We start from the raw sequence: 14,492 nt of genomic DNA on the forward strand, positions 1-14,492 counted from the left end.
GAAATCACGTGATCCGGTTGTTCCGGCGGTCGCAGTAAATGCTTCTCGTCTGCCATAGATATGAATACGAGTGTACTTTTATGTACGATGAGCCCATATGAGAGGTTCTCTCAAGATAAACAATGCAGTATTCGGTGTTCCAGAACAACATCCATTTTAAGTTGGATTTAATGATTTGAAAACAGTCCACAAATGATAGCAAATATCGGATAATGGTAAATTCGACAAACTTTGAATATTATCCACCCAATTCCTTAGCAAATGATATTGCTACAATTAAAAGACGTTGCACTGGCACAATCGTTAGTACGCCGGATAAAATGCTAGGCGGCGTTTCGTCCGTTATTACGTTCTTAGTTCAAATTCCGCCGAGGTCGACTTTGCCTTTCATCCTTTCGGGGTCGATTAAATAAGTACTAGATACGCACTGGGGTCGATATAATCGACTTAATCCGTTTGTCTGTCCTTGTTTGTCCCCTTTGTGTTTAGCCCCTTGTGGGTAGTAAAGAAATATAAATAGGTGCTTCGTCTGCCGCTACGTTCTGAGTTCGAATTTCGCCGCGGTCGACTGTGCCTTTCATCCTTTCGGGGTCCATAAATTATGTACTAGTTGCCTTCTGCGGTCAATATAATCCACTGGCCCCTCCCCAAAAATGTTGGCCCTTGCGCCTTGAGTACAATATGATATTATTATCATTAAAGAATGTAATAATAATAAAATTACCACACACTTACACACACGCGCCCTCTCCTCATGCCACACACACACATGCTTGCCGCTCTCATAAACGTATTAACATCCTGGCTTCATTAAATAATCGCGTTCAATGACATGGATCGCGGTGGAGAAGATACTTTTTGCTGCTAGATTCTCTTATCACTCCTTAACCAATTACCTAAAGGCTCCTTGTTTACGGCTGACAGAAATCCGCAATGTTGCCTTACTTCAAGTTGACATTTGTAATTATTTTCTTATAAATTTATATCATATTTCCTCTCATCTGTCGCTGGATCATTGATGGTAATTCAAGTGAAATTAATTCAAGAACGACAGCTTGTCACAAACGGTATTAGCCAGCAGACTGGGTAAATGTCGCTTGCATCGGGCTGTCGTATATATATACATACTTATATATACTTCTTAATTACTACAAGGCAAATAGTCGTCGAAGAATTACGGAAGAAGCCGAACATCTGCCTAACCCGTTATCACAGTAGATTATATACAGTAATTAACTGAAGCAACATATGCATATATAAAGAATACATACATACATACATGTATGTCTTCTATTCACTGTCATCAATATTCCTGCTAAAGAATAAAAACACACACAGACGCACACACATAAGCACGCACGCACACACACACACACACACACATATATATATATATATATATATATGCTTATGCATATACTATTTACGAAGATGTACTTGCATAGCAAGTGACCTGATCTGAGATCGTGTGCTGGAACGAAAACAATTGCAGCGTGAAAGATGTATAAAAGTCATTTAAGAAACACAAAATCCGTTAGATTCATTACAAAAACTTTAATTTAATCTGTCAAAATAGTTTCGTCGCTTTGAGACCGCGATCAGTTCACTGACAAAATTCTCTGCTGCATCTCGGAATTTTGTCAGTGAACAGGTCGCAGTCTCAAAGCGATGAAAATATTTTTTCAATTTAAATTCAAATGTTGAAGTGAATCTAACGTTTTTTGGGGGGTTTTTTTGTGTGTGTTTCTTAAATGGCTTATAAACACCTTCCACGCTGCAATTGTTTTCATATACTATTTGTCTGTCTATAAATAGTAATTGAGTGTTGAAACCATTTTGGTGGAAGAAAACTGTCGAATGCTGTTAGTAGGAAATGAAACCAAGTCTGCTTCACACAGGCATTCTACCATAGGACAAAAACAACCCGAATTAAAATTTCCACTTTAGAAACTTTCTTTTTACCTCCGTGCTGTTGGCGTCATAAGATGTTATAATCTTCGAGAGAGTGTTCAATGCTTTGTTTTTTGGAATGCTGTCAACTACTCCCGCATTATTTTTTAAGCGAACAAATTCTCTAAAATACTATTGTTAGATTCTAAAATACCGTTGATAGATTCTTATAGCTATGCTAAATATCTTAACTCTACCAGTTACACCTTATGCAGATAGCAATATGCATTGATGTAAACGTAGCTAGAAATACTAAAGAATTATTTGAAGGTAGATTATATTCCAGAATATATTAAGATATTCTAATGCTTGTTAAAGAATTGTTGCCAAATCTACACATTGTATAATTAATTTTCAATTTCTGTACACATGCAAACAATATGTCTAACAGAACATGCTGCGATTTCACTGCTGGTACATTGAAGGAAACCCAAGCAGGTCAAAATCACCATGATTTAGCTGTCAGATTCACATGTTCACTTCAGGCATTGCAACCAGAAAACTATTTTAGAGAAACGCTAGGTATATATGTTCTTATACGGAATTATTTAATTGCGATATTATATATGCGTTAGACACCACGATTTTCTTACGTACATACATACATACGTACGTATGAATATATGTGTATGTATATGCATATGTGTATTTGTGTGTCTGTGTTTGTCCCCCTAGCATTGCTAAAAGAGTGTATATATATATATATATATTATATATATATATATATATATAACTAAAAAAATGGTATCTGAGAGACACCACCATGCCGAAATAGCAGTCAAATCCCTAACTCTAAGAACCACCTTAAATGTTCATATCGCACCTCTGTCTTATCTCATGGTGCGATATGAACATTTAAGGTGGTTCTTAGAGTCAGGGATTTGACTGCTATTTCGGCATGGTGGTGTCTCTCAGACACCCTTATTTTTAGTTCTAAAAAGTTATTACCTTTGTATGGTATTTATTCCCATGCTGGCCACTTGATAATACCGATATTTAAATATCGGTATTATCCTTATTTATAAATATATATATATAGGCGCAGGAGTGGTTGTGTGGTAAGTAGCTTGTTTACCAACCACATGTTCCCGGGTTCAGTCCCACTGCGTGGCACCTTGGGCAAGGCCGACCAAAGCCTTGTGAGTGGATTTGGTAGACGGAAACTGAAAGAAGCCCGTCGTATATATGCATATATATATGCGTGTGTGTGTTTGTGTGTCTGTGTTTGTCCCCCTAGCATTGCTTGATAAACCGATGCTGGTGTGTTTATGTCTCCGTTACTTAGCGGTTCGGCAAAAGAGACCGATAGAATAAGTACTGGGCTTACAAAAGAATAAGTCCCGGGGTCGAGTTGCTCGATTAAAGGCGGTGCTCCAGCATGGCCGCAGTCAGATGATTAAAACAAGTAAAAGAGTAAATATATACGAGGCTTGGCACTGAAAATTCCTGGCTTTGGATAAAAGAAAATACAGGAGAATCAGTTAATTTTGATTTTATTCAACATATTTCCCTCCCAGACTGACGGACTTATTGCAGCTGTCCTTCAGCTTTCCCAAGACCTGTAAAATATCTCGGAAGATTAGGCCTCTAACCAGGCCTTCCACGATATTCTTAACGCTTAATGCCAAGAACTTTCCAGCACTCCGCCGTAGATTTATAGTCGTGTGGCCTAATGTTTAGGCTAATCGGCTCACGATCGGAAGGTCATAAGTTCAATTCTCGACGACACTTTGTGTCCTTGAGTAAGACTTTTTATTTGATAGATATGTGTGTGTATAGACACACACACACACACACACACACACATAAATATATATAATTATAATAATAAGTTTTTTTTGCAAAGAGTTGCTTAAACCACATACCGAAAATATTAGAAATAGCAGCCAAAAGACTACTATTTCTTTTTACTACAAAAACAAGTCTCCACAGACAACAATATTTGTAACTCACATATGGCAAAAAAAGAAGAAAAACAATGAAATCACACAGTCTTCGAATATGGTCCTTTTCCATACCGAAATACTACTAAGTGAAATTTGTTGATTTTATTAAATTAATTATATTTCACCCTATATCTGTAATGTATATATATATATATATATATATATATATAATGTATATGCATATTTATTATTATATATGAGAGGGAAAGAGGAGGGAACAGAAGGAGAGAGAGGACTGGGAGAGAGTATTTGTAGCATTAAACATGATTATTGATATAAGCATGCTTCCCAGTAATATTTATATAATGCCGATACGGTTCACGAAGCAAAATGATATTCAAGACATAACATCAGGAAAATATATCAGGCAGCAGTTTATTTCCAAGACATTTTATACGAAGAAAACGACGTAATGTATTATTTGTTGTTGATTCTACAAAGCGTAGATCTATCTTAAGTCATGGAATGACTGTCTATACTATCCTTCTAATTCTTGGTATAGAATTGCCCTATCCAATATGTCGGAGAAAAATGCTTAGTAGCATTTCGTCAGAATCTGTGTTCTGAGCTTCAATGCGCTGTTTTTTGGTATTTTTTTTCAGTTTGTTACTTATTCTGTTGGTAACGTATGACGAGATACTAATATTACGGTAACGTAAACAAAAGAACTCTAGTCATGAAGCCATGATGGAGGACAAACGCAATGATAAACACAGATGCACACACATACATACACATACACACACACACACGCATATAATAATAATAATAATAATAATAATAATAATAATAATAATAATGACGATAATAATAATAATATAATAATAATAATAATAATAATAATAAAAATAACAACAATAATAATAATAATAACAATAATAATAATAATAATAATAATAATAATAATAATGACGATAATAATATTAATAATAATAATAATAATAATAATAATAAATGCGCCCTTTTAAAGCCTAGGCAGGCTCATGGTCACGGTTTCCCGGTTTCAATGGCGTATGTGTTCGAAAGCTGGACGGGACGCCAGTCCATGGCAGCGTTGCTCATTTTTCCCAGCTGAATGGACTGGATCAACTAGAAATAAAGTGTTTTGCTCAAGAGCCCAACGCGTCGCCCGGTCAAGGAATCGAAACCACAATCTTCCGCTCATGGCTCTGACAGCCTAACCACTAAGCCATGCGGTAACACACATACAAACACACACACACACACATACACACACACACACACACACACATACACACACATACACACACACATATATATATTAGTGGAAAACTTATGCTCAATGTGCTACAGGGTGGGATTCTACCTAAAAGCACACGATTCTTATTTACACAACCATTCTCCTGCCTATCGACACACTTCTTATGTAAATTAATAAAATCCCACCCCACCCCAAAAAAAGATACCTGGCCTATATTTTTCTGGAGAGAGAACACCCGACTCTATGCACACAAGGAGATAACAGGTAATATATTTTATGGCCTCAAAATATATTTCTTCGGTTTCAGAATGTTCAAAAGCAATATTGTCCCCGGCACGATTCGAACTCAGAACTTCAAATACTGGAAGAAAAAAAATTTAACGCATTGCATATCGATCCTGTTATAATCTCTTGGATTACACTGCGTTATCATTGTTATTAATATTTTAGTATGAATGCTTCTAAGTGCGTTTAGGTACTTATACATGTATGTACGATGTATAACTATATCTATTTCCCTTTGTGTGTTTGTAAATATATATGTATATATAATATATATGTATATATATATATATATATATATATATATAATATATATATATATATACGCATACAGATACAGATAGGCACATACACACACACATACACACACACACACCACACACACACACAACATATATATATATATATATATATATATTATATATATACATTACGTATATACATATAAGTGTATGTACCCTGAATAAGAGATAGAGGGTGTAGGATATTGAGAAAGAATCTGTCTCAGAAAAAGGATATAAATTATTGTGATACTATATGTGCGCGTATAAGCGTCTTTGTATGTATTACGTAGATAAGAATTATATAAATATACATATCTACAAGTGCGTGCGCCCAGATTTGCACATAATGCACAAGCACACACACACACGTACACACACACACGCGAGCACATAGTTAACACGCGCACATGCATACACACATCCATGTGCATAAGTGAGCTCTTGACCTTCCATTATGAGCTTATATTAAGCTAATACAATGTACATTAAGAAAATGAGAAATCCCGTTGTTGCACTCTATGACGTACGACTAGATTCTATGTTCTTTTTAAGTTCCTTCGCTGGTTATTAATATGTTGTGTGTACCGTAATACATAACTCAGTCAGCTGATTGTGACTGCGATGCTATCACCGGTATTTCCTGTGGCATACAAATAAAGTAAGAGTTTTTCTTTTTTTCTGTTAGATTCTACAGTTGTGTTATCTGTATTTTGCAGAATGAGAATCAATTAGGTTGAGATCTGAGACTGTCAGACTAACAACACGATATTTTAAAAATGGCTACATTTTGAGAGGAAATTCGCATTCGCAAATGCACTAGTTTCAATAACCTTTTACGATATATACATATATATATATTTTTATATATATATATATATAATATATATATATTTTTATATATATATATATATATATATATATATATATATATATGCGTTATGAGTTAGGGGAGTTATTGACTACTTCAGAAGACAGGTTGCGTATACAGAGACTTCTTATGATATTTTTGTTACCCTGGTGTTCTCAGGCAAAATCTTAACATGGTTAAAATCAGTATAGAAAAATTGGCATCCACTAAGTTGATTTGACCTATATATATATATACGAGATCTAGATTTGAAACATATTGAATTACATTCACGCTGCTACGTTTGACGTATTGTCTAACAGTAAACTGATACACTAAATCTTGAAAGTAATTTCGATTAAGACAACGATATTATTTTATTACCGTTACGATATTAATGATAAAAGCCTGCCTTTTCTTACCCTCTCTTAAAATAAGACGCTATTGTATACTGTCAGGTTAATCAGCCGAGTGATAATGGAAATCACAGAAATGTGATGGGCCTTTTTTTTTCCAAGTATGATTTAAAAAACACTAGCACTATGACTCGGCATTTTGATTTGGTTTAAAAAACACTAGCACTATGACTCGGGCATTTTGATTTGGTTTTGGATAGAAAATTCACAAAAGAGTCACTTCTATTGATTTTTTAATGGCTTTGTGGGGTGACTGGGGAAATGTAAAGATGTGCACAACCACCCTTAGATGGTTGTGAATGACCAAAGAAAGTGCGAGCTCTCTAACTAAAAAGTTGTGGATTTGTATAAAGGACACACACACAAACATTTTGCCGTTTATATAGAGAGAGATATTACAAATGGAAGTACAGAGTAATCGAGAATTTGGTAAATCCGACGTAACTAAGCGCACAAACGCTTACATGTGGTAGATAAATAATTAAATTTAATACAGGATAGAATAATCTCTTAGAAATTTCTACAAAATATTTTCGGTCTAATATTTGAAAGTTGATTTCTTTTTACCTGATTTGCAAGTTTACAAACAGGATTTAATAAGATCTCGATGGCGTGATGCAAATTGAATTAGCTTCCAAAGGCATAATGTATAGTATATTTGAACGTGATGGAGGAACTGTATTTAGCTGTGCAAATCTCTCGCTCCAAATTCCACGATTGTTGTATACTACGGCATAAATAATATCACAAGGTATCTTCTTACTTATTCACTCTCTGAGATCTCTTATATGTTTTCTGCTTCATAGCGACGATATCATGGGTGTTGGAAACTTGATAATTTACTTCGTTTATACTCAAGAGTACTCTCTCTCCCTAACACCACACACACACACTCCTTTTTCTATCTCTCTGCCTCTCTCTTTCTCTCTGTCACACGGTATATGTGTACACATGTATAAATGTATACACCCATGCACACACATACACACACAAACACACATATATATACGCTTGCGCGCCCAAGCATTTGTATACATGCATACAGACACCCACATTGTGTGTGTGTGTGTGTGTTTGATGGAGAGAGAGAGAGAGAAAGGGAAAGAGAGAGAGAGACATGTATGTATGTGTAACACAATACACGTTAGCTCATAAAGCACGGAAGATATGATTTAATTAAACTACAGAGTAATTTAATATTTAATTGCGGCTGAAACTTCACAATTACGAGTGTTGAGTTTCACTTCTTGATTTCCCTCAGAATTCCAATTAACAGTGTACATACTTATATAAACATATATAATTTGGTGTATTGCAGAAATATAATAAAATATTTTAAAATATTTCCGTAACGCCATTTGATAGCGGTTCCTTATATAGTGTTATATATGTGTTCATAAAACTTGAATAAAGTACGGTCTCACATTGAAAGTTAAAGGAATATATAAACGACTTCAGTAAAATTTGTGAAAGTGTGTTTATTACCAGGTATGTATGTAGGGAAATAAGAGAAAAGCATACATGCCTTGAAGGTCTTATACCTATCTCGCTTCGTAAAATGTTAATATAATACTGTGATTCTCCACCGGGATTCATATGATCTGTTAGGGGTCTCTTTTGCTCTTTTACTCTTTTCCTTGTTTCAGTCATGTGACTGTGGCCATGCTGCAGCACCGCATTTCTTCGAGCAAATCGACCACAGGACTTATTCTTTATAAGCCTAGTACTTATTCTATCGGTCTCTTTTGCCGAACCGCTAATTTACGTGGTCGTGAACAAGCCATCATCACTTGTCAAGTGATGTTGGGAGTACAAACACAGACACACAAGCATATACACACACATACATACACACACAACACACACATATATATATATAAATATGATGGACTTCTTTCAGTTTCCGTCTACCAAATCCACTGACAAGCGTTGGTCGGCCCGAGGCTATAGTAGAAGACACTTGCCCAAGGTGGCACACAATGGGACTGAACCCAGAACCATCTGGTTCGTATGTAAGCTACTTACTACACAGCCACACTACGCCTATATAAGATTTATGAAGTCCACATGCAAAATAGTAAATAGGGCCCAAGTTATTATTTCAGTGGTCCATCAAATAAATTTTCTTTAGATATATTTATTGCAAGTAACAGCTAGGTTCCTTTCTCCAATGTTTTAAATAGTTCAACCTACACACATTAACGTGTGAAAAATAAAATTGCACTTTTGAAACAAGTATCTATAAAGCTATTTTTTAAACAGCAAATGACTAGCGGGGTGCATGACTACAAAAGACTAAAAAATATATAGGGTCTTTGTAATGAATAAATAAATATGTATATTCTGTGCATCTTCTTTGATACTCTAAGACTTATATCAAAATTTGTCACCCCTCCTCATGGCTTATGATTTATATAGAAGTGATTATCACATGTAATGTAACTATTTCGAGTGTACCACAAAGATTCGTAAATTATTACCCAGATATATATCTCAAAGCATATTTAACACCAAGTTTATAAATCAGCTGTGCTCTCACTTACAGCTCCGTTATATCTTTGTCTAATACCCGTAACAAAACACCCAACTTTCTCATAATCCTAATTCCATTCAAGTGTACAATTGTATACAACTGAAAATAATTATCGCTTATTCTAAATTTATATTTAATACATTACAGTTAACATATACATTTTTTTCTCATAAAAGGATTGTTCCATAACTCGATCAAATATACAATGATTATAAAAGATTTCATGTACAGTTTGGCTCACAATCTTATATTTATTCATAAGGAAGCTTTTCTTAAATACATTATATTATATATTCACAAGATTTCTTTCTCTTTTCACTTATTTAATTATTTTCACCATCCTATCTCTTCCTTTGTCCTTTCTTCGAATCTAATTGTATTTGTATTTTTACATTTTCAATTGCTTACATCACTGATATACTAATGTTTGAGAAAACTGTTACAAAATTACCCGCCCCACTCTTTTAGATATGTTTTGCTTTCCAACTGTGTTTTTATTCTTCTACGTTCTGTTACACATTATTTCAATGTGTGTTTTAAAATTTAACAATTTTTTATTCTATACATTCAAATTTTTCTCACAATATCGAATGCTAATAATATATGAATCGCATAACAAATGAAATTAGACGTTCTTTTTTACAAATACGAACGGTACATGAATTCATATGTATGCAAACGTTTATTTCTTGATAAATTATAGCGTAACTACTTGTGAAATCAGAGCAAGTATAGCTTGTGGAGGGCTGTGTGTATGCATGTATGTAATCGAGTAAGTTATACGACCCTGAAGTATTCTGGTTTAACTAACTGGAAGCAGTAATGCTGCAATTTGAAAAATGTTGTGGCTGTGTAGTAAGTAGCTTCCTTACGAACCACGTGGTTCCGGGTTCAGTCCCACTGCGTGCCACCTTTGGCAAACGTCTTCTACTGGCGGTTGCACTGGCGCGAAAGCTACGTTGTTATTCTCATTCCATAAACGGTGTTTTTTATGGGTGTAGAGATGAACCATCCTGTAGTACAGAGGATTCGCAATCTAGACTATTGTCTGAAAGTTTACCACACCATAGTGGGTTACACCATGGTTCCTCTGCTTTGTGGCATAAGTAGGAAGAAAGAGTGAGAGAAAGTCGTGCTAAAAGAGTACAGCAGGGTTCAATCTCCCCCACGGGAGCCTCGTACACTTAGGTGCTTTTCCTCAATAAACACTCACAATGCCCCGTCTGGGAAACGAAACCACGTTCTTACGACCGCGGGTCCCATGCCCTAACCACTGGACCATTGCGCCTCCACATTGTTGATGTTGGATTGCTACTCCTGTTTGGTGATGTTGCTGTGGAGCAAACGGTCTTCATCCCAGACCTCGCAAGATGGGAGAAGTCCGAAACGTGGTCCCTTGCTATTCGTAAGACCCACAGAAGAGAAAGCAGGTCAACCCCCGACACCGAGAGCATCGACGAATGGCTGACTGTCGCATCCAGGCTCAGCTGTTGCGTAGGAAGTCGGGGACAAGAAACAGGAAGAAAGAGTGAGAGAAAGTTGGGGCGAAAGAGTACAACAGGGGTCGCCACAACCCCACACCGGAGCCTCGTGGAGCTTAGGTGTTTTTACTCAATAAACTCTTATAATGCCCGTTCTGGGAAACGAAACTGCGTTGTTACGACCGCGAGTCCGCTGCCCCAACCACTGGGCCATTGCGCCTCCACATTGTTGATGTTGGATTGCTGCTGCTCTTGTGGTTATTGGCAGCAACATCAGCATCAGTGACGGAAGCTCTGCTGTCATAGACGTGTACGTTGTTTACGCTACCACACATATTAACGTTCTGTCGGTAGCTGTTGAAGTCGTTTTAATTAAATGTAATGTTAATAAAATGTTAGCAGTAACTCTTACATAATTATTCCTATTTCTTCCGTTCGCATTTGCTCTTGTGTTTGATGTTGTTGCTTGCTGCTTGTTCGTTACATTGTTTTCATTATAATTTTTTTTTACGATGTTTGTCTTTTTTTTTGCTCTTTATTTTGGTGTGATATTATAGTTTTTTTTTCTTTTAATGTTTGTTTGTTCTTTTATTCTTAAGGTTCTTAGATTTTATTGCAGCTATTCAGAAATTTGAAGATAATTTCCAGAATGATGCTGTTTGTATTATGTTTATGACGATGGTGGTGGTTAAGATGATGACAACGAGAAGGAAAATGAGGACGACAGACACGTTGACAATGACAACGATGGTATTGACGAAAGAAAAGATGAAAAGTAGGATGAAGACAACGATGACATAAGAGCCACGACGATGATGCGGAAGAGGAGAAGGAGAAAGAGGAGGAGGATGAGGAAGGAAGGAGTAGTAGGAGAAGAAGCAATACAAAAAGGAGAACAATGACAACCACCTCTGCGACGACGTTGACGATAATAGTGATGTTAATGGTGGTGGTGGCGGCTGGGGGTGGGTGGAGGTGGGGTGGTGGTGGGTGTGGTGGTGGTGGGTGGTGGTTGGTGGTGGGTGGTGGTGATGGTTTTGGTGGTGGTGGTGGTTGTGGTGGTGATGGTGGTTCATGTGGTGGTGGTTGTTTCGGCAGTGAAATCTTTCATTGTGGTATTATGTCATCACAAACGTTGAGGAAGATAATGGCGATAATGAAGCCGTTTGTTGGTGATCTGTACGAAGAAGATAAATTATTTTTACTATTAATATTACTATTACATGCAAGATTATTGAGATATTGGCCAAAATGCTCAGCAGCACTTCTTCTGGCACATTGCGATTTCAGTTCAAAACCGTGCAAAAAAGCGAGTGGAACATTGCCTTTCATTCTTTTAGAGGTCGAAAAATAAAGTTCCTTTGAAGTACTGGATTCCATGAAATCAATTTGTTCCTACCCTTTTTCAAATCGTCGGTACACTGGACGAAATGCTTAACGGTATCTCGCTCATCGCTACGTTCTGACTTCAAATTCCGCTCAGATCGGCTTTACCTTTCATCCTTTCAGGATCGATAAATAAACTGCCAGATAAACACTGGGTTCGAGTAGTCGACTAGTGCCCTCCTCCAAATTTAAGGACTAGTGACTATAGTAAAAAGTCTTCTTCTTCTTCTTCTTCTTCTTCTTCTTCTTCTTCTTCTTATTCTTATTATTATTATTATTATTATTATTATTATTATTATTATTTCGAGTGAGGGAGATGCGTACGTCATCCGAGTTAGAATTTTCTTCACATCGATTTGCCCATTCCGCTCAAAAAGTAGCTGAATGTGGTTTGTTTAAATATGATTTCCCGAGGTAAATGGTGCATCCCCAACCAAATTTTTTCTCATCACATGGCTATGTTTTCCCCCACTACTTCAGCTCATGATCAGACATGCACATAGCTTCAGCCACTAAGGGATATACTCAACTGGTTAAAGGTCAGACAACTAACAAGCAAACCAGTTGTACTGTAGCCCATCTATTATACCAAGACAAAACAATGTACATGATAACACATCCAATCAGTTAAGATGAGAAGTCATGAGAGCTACTGCTTTGTACCGAATTAGGTTATTAATTATTATTAATATTAATATTAATATTAATATTATCATCATCATCATCATCATCATCATCATTATTATTATCATCATTATTATCATCATCATCATCATCATCATCACCATCATTATTATTATCATCATCATTATTATTATCATTATTATTATTATTATTATTATTATTATTATTTATTATTATTATTATTATTACATACGTGATATTGATTATTCTGCCAAATTTCATGAACTGATGGCAATTACAGATATCGCTAATGATGATGATGATGGTTATGGTGATGATGATGGTTATGGTGATGATGATGATAATGATGATGATGATGATGATGATGAAGATGATGTGAGTGATGATAATAAAGATGAGAACGATGTTGATGACATTGATGCAGTTGATTGCCTAGAAGTCAATGGTAATACTACTACTCCTACTAATAATAATAATAATATTGATAATAATAATGATGATGATGATGATGATGATGATGATAATAATGATAATAATAATAAGAAGAAGAAGAAGAAGAAGAAGAAGAAGAATGATGATGATGATTATGATAATAGCGATGATGATGATGATGATCACCTTGTTTATATCACCCTCCCACCACAAGTAACACCTTTTTAGTTCTATACTTCAACGGACAAATAATAAATTCGTCTAAGCTATTTTCTTTTTCATTTCATTAGGATTTCCAATACACATTTATTCTATTTTACATATTTTTATTAGCAGCACTTTATATTTTATATGAGGTTTCTTTCTTTCTTTCTAATTTTTTTTCTCGTTTTATGCTTCTTGCATTAATTTATGTGTGTATGTATGTGTGTGTGTATAAATATCTGTAATTCGTACATATTTAAGAAAAATATGTATAAAACAATAAAAATTAAATAGCAACATTGCGAATATAAAACAGAAAGAGTCACCATATAATACTTTTATAAATTATTATATTTTTTTTTTTAGTTTGTTTGCGAACGATTTTTATTCGTTTTTTTTTCTGGTTTTGTTCGAATTTTTGTGAAGACAAGTTATTCACTGAAAATGGCGGCTCGCCTAATAGGAAAATTTGCATGCCATAAATTAGAAAAGGTTTTCTAATCAACTATTCGCAGATAAGATTTGCAAAAATTGCATGAAATATAAAAGAGGAAAGACAAGCGTCGAACAGAATTTACAAATTCAATCCAACACACGTCGTTACATACGTACTAAGAGCATGGCCTTGTCACTGTAATACACCAATATATCAGCTCTCTCCTTAAATATAATGGTACGCATGCTCCATGTTACAAATAAAATACATTTGTTTCAAACTCGAGCAATGGAATGTACAAATATAAATGTATGCGAAAACATATGTAGGTGCAGATATGACTGCGGGGATAAAAAAATTGCTTTCCAATCACGTGGTTTAGTGTTCGTCTCCTACCGCACGGTACCTTGTGGAGCTTCTACCAGAGC

This window comes from Octopus sinensis, linkage group LG12, assembly GCF_006345805.1.
Source record: "Octopus sinensis linkage group LG12, ASM634580v1, whole genome shotgun sequence".
In the NCBI taxonomy this organism is placed as follows: domain Eukaryota; kingdom Metazoa; phylum Mollusca; class Cephalopoda; order Octopoda; family Octopodidae; genus Octopus; species Octopus sinensis.